A 4372-nucleotide genomic window follows, 5' to 3' on the forward strand; every position below is an offset into this window, starting at 1 on the left:
AAAAGGTATGAATGACTTCCGAACGTGGCCAGTATATTTTTTTTAAGAAACAGTTGTTGATGGATAGATCATATCCTGAGGCTTTATCATTTTTCTTATTTTCCTCATAGTATCCCATCAAAGCCAACGCTTTAATTCAGCCTTAAGTGGCTCATGGACTATTTACTCCAACCTCTTCATCTCAGTGTGTGTTGTACGGACCCTGTTAAATCTAAAGCACAGTTGAAGGGAATGTCCAGGTACAGTAACTAAGACCCTGCAGGGGGCAACTCCTCAACATCATCTTAGCACTTTAAGATGAGATGCTGTCAAGCCTCGACAGAACATAAGCTGAAACCCATCAGAGCAATTCATTGAATACCTGTATTTAGTCTCTCAGGTTGACTGAGCTGAGAAGATATGTCCAATTATCAACAGTCAGAGGTTGGTTGTGTCTTGTGCTTATGGATCTAACGTCAAAGAATTTCAAAGATCTTCTCACTAGTTGTTTCCCGCCTCTTGACCTCGGGCAGTTTGCGGAATATTCTATTAATTCAATCAAATTTGTTTTCTGTTATCATCAGCCTCAATTATGTATAAATTATTATTTGTCTGTGGATAAACATCAACAAACATAGCATAAGACATTGGTTCTGTTTAAGTCACTATCTTTCTGTCTCTGTCTATCTTCTCCATGTTTTGGGATATGTCCTTTGATGTCCATGGACAGGGCGTAGGGTGGCCACAGACTAAGCTCCCCCTGTAGGGACCACAGGGTGGCATGACCCTGCCTCTGATCCAGGTCACAAGACAGGTGGATCCTACCATTCACAGTTTGGAGAGGGTGACTTGTTAAGGCTCTTTAGATCTTCAGGGTGTTTGAAGTAAAGGTGCTCTATTACACAGATGTAAATGTCTGGAATCTCTATATACAGACTAGATTGTTGATAACTGTTGCCTAAAAGATGTACACTAATGGTATTTTAGTGGGACCAAAGTAGATTGGTCACTGTGTATTATAGCAATGCTGTATCAAGATAGGGTCACAAGTCAGAGCAGGTAAGGTCATTTCCATTAAGTCCCTCAAGGGTTGGAGTTTATAAAACATTTGCATTTGTGTTCAGAGTAGTCTCTCGTGAGTCGTGACATCGAGTATCAGATTTGGTTTGGGTGCCGAGATTATGATTACAGTAATGTGATTATTTGATTGATCATGCATGGCTATGGTGCACGACAGCAGACGTGTGTCTTTCACTGTTTAGGATATAGATGGTTGCATTTAGTCCCAACATGCTACCCTGTCTGAGGTGTTGACGGAGAAGACGAGGGGTTGTTGGCAGCCTTGTCTCTACAGCCCTGCTCTGATGTGTGGACAAAACACTTACAGACTCGACATGAACATACAGTCCCACACCGCTCTGGGCTAACGGCTATTTAGTTGGGTTTACAAATGCATTAGAAAGGTGTGGAAATCAAACAGAAGATACAGTAAAACTCACTTGTAAGGGCTCTTCAAAGACAATGTCACAAATACATTTTGCAGTCAGAATTTGCTTACTTTATATCCACATGACAAATACCAGAGAGTTCTGGAGAAAAGGTCAAGTTACAGCTTCAGTTTTCTTTTATCATGAGGCCATTTCCAAAGTGCACTTTAAACAGGCGGATGAGATGGGATGAGCCCAGCTCTAGTGTCCGATCTACTGATAATGGGTGTAATGCCTATATGTAGTCATCCAGGTCTCAAGTCTTTAAGTGGAGGGGTAGAGCCCTGGCCTCTGCTCTATGACTGCAGAGTTGATGTTCCCCGCTATATGAATAGGCCTCTGTCTGTAGACGTGTCCTCTTCACTATCCCCATTGTCTCTTCTGATTGACAGGCCTGCCTTTGATAACGTTAATGGATGTGATATCCCAGACTGCATTGCATGCAGAGCAGTGTCCCTGGTCAAGAGGAAGAGGTATAGTCCTATAACTTTACTCAGTTGTTATTTTTCAGAAAAAAATGGAATTAACAAAATATGGCCTAAAACTGTTGGCAGTGGGATACTTTTGGGATGATTTAATGAATGCATAAAAGTCTAAAAATAGGCAGTCAAAAAAATATACAACATTAATATGCTTTGATGGTTTTCCTGAGCCTGAGTGTACTGTAAAATCATTGCAGTGGGTTTTCTGTAGGCATTCTGTACACACCATCACAAATAAATCTAGCTATGACATGCCACAATGAGTGATGTCATTAGTCCATAAGATTTGATTCAATTAGTGGAAGTGTGTGTGCTCTCTCTCTCTCCACCCCTTCTCTCTTTCATCCTTTTTTTGAGCTAATATTTTAACCTATTTTAATCTCCCACATTCCTCAGGTACCATGTCTCTTCTCCTTCATACAAATCCCCTCCTTCTACACCTTCCATTCATCTTCTCTCTCTCTCTCTCTCTCTCTCTCTCTCTCTCTCTCTCTCTCTCTCTCTCTCAATTCAATTCAATTCAATTCAATTCAATGTGCTTTATGGGCATGGGAAACACATGTTAACATTTCCAAAGCAAGTGAGGTAGGTAATATTCAAAAGGGAAATTAACAATATCTCTCTCTCTCTCTTTTCTCTTTTCTCTCTCTCTCTCTCTTTTCTCTTTTCTCTCTCTCTCTCTCTTTTCTCTTTTCTCTCTCTCTCTCTCTTTTCTCTTTTCTCTCTCTCTCTCTCTTTTCTCTTTTCTCTCTCTCTCTTTTTTTTTTCTCTTCTTTTATCCTGAAGTTAAATAATCCTTATCTTGAGGTTGGGCCCTCTGCAGTCCTCGCTCCACCATTACAAGACACCTGATCCTTGGTGAGGAGGTTGTAATTTTGGCAAATTACAGTTTTTTTTTAGATCTTAACTTCAAGTGGAATCCAGTCATGCTTGAAATGCTGTACATGGAACCAATGATATTTTTACGACAATTGAATTCCATGAATAGGAGGCAATGTCAGGAGGGAAAAACGAGTGATTATGTGTGTGATTAGGAACTATAACTTTACTTGATTTATGCAATAAAAATGTGTTCACAAGACATAACTTATTTCAATCAACTCAATTCTGGGTGTTTGTTATTGAGAGTCTCGTTCATGTTAAGCTATTTCCTGTGCTAAGATCCAAAAATGATAATGACAAAATTGACAGCTTAATTTGATCAGTGATAGGCTTACATTATGAAAGAAGTGTCTCAATTACATTTGATGTAGGCTATAGCCCCTCTATACATGTCTATTTCCTACTCCAATAAATAGCTCTGAAAGGTGACGTATGTCACATCAAACCCTCAGAATAGTTTGTTTTTAACTGCAATGAGAAACAAAAACATACATTCATTAATATTAATAAATTAACTACTTATGTAGTATTTTCCTTTATAAAAGGTGAATAAGCAGTTTGGGTTAAAAGACCATTTCAATAGCTTTAAGATCTGAATCCCAACCATATCTTATTAACAACTCTCTCCTCTCTCTCTCTCTCTCTCTCTCTCTCTCTCTCTCTCTCTCTCTCTCTCTCTCTCTCTCTCTCTCTCTCTCTCTCTCTCTACACTTCACTCAAATAACATAACTTTCATACACAAGCAGTTTCGTTCTTCTGACTCTTACATCCACACAACACAAATCAAACTCAACATCCAGACTTAAAATACAACTGCGGCATAATTCTTCTGAAGTGTATCTTTAGGCAGATAATTTTTATGTGTCCTTGATTGATTGATTTGTTTATTTATTTACCAAGAGCAATCACACTCCCCGTTGGTTCTGCAAAATATAGTGTTATAGTGTCAGTGAGGTGTGCTAGATTTGTACAAGAGATACAGAGAGATAATACACATGTAGGACTACATGTGATTGATTATATGTCATTCAACAGTTACCATACACACAACACACACGACATACGTATACATACTGTGTAATAAGTAATGCATGAATGTTTTGTTTGTTTACACCCCTAGTAATTAAAGTGTGACCAGTGGAGGGCGTTGATCTGCAAAATAATGAGTCATCAAACGTTTTAGGCTATTCGTTATTAAAATAAAGAATATGAACTAAAATTAACGCTATGTAGCCTTAACATTGGAACCATTTCAGAACAGATTCTAGCTCTGACGGTGCCTAGAAAAATATGGAATATTGATTATCCGTCTCTAGTTTTAAGGATTAATATTTTTTGCATTCAAAGGACAACTGCAATATTATTTCTAATCAAATGGAGGAATAAGGGAAAGGCTAAGTGAAAGTGTGGTGTCTGTCTGTGTTCCTAATTTGAATGTGAACCTACTATCGAGATGCGCAGCCTATTGGGACTGTCCCAGTCGGCATTGAACACGCCTCCCGCCACCCGTCGTCAACTAATGTATTCCATTTCCAAGACGTC

The sequence above is a fragment of the Oncorhynchus clarkii genome, chromosome 3 (assembly GCF_045791955.1).
Source record: "Oncorhynchus clarkii lewisi isolate Uvic-CL-2024 chromosome 3, UVic_Ocla_1.0, whole genome shotgun sequence".
In the NCBI taxonomy this organism is placed as follows: Eukaryota; Metazoa; Chordata; class Actinopteri; order Salmoniformes; family Salmonidae; genus Oncorhynchus; species Oncorhynchus clarkii.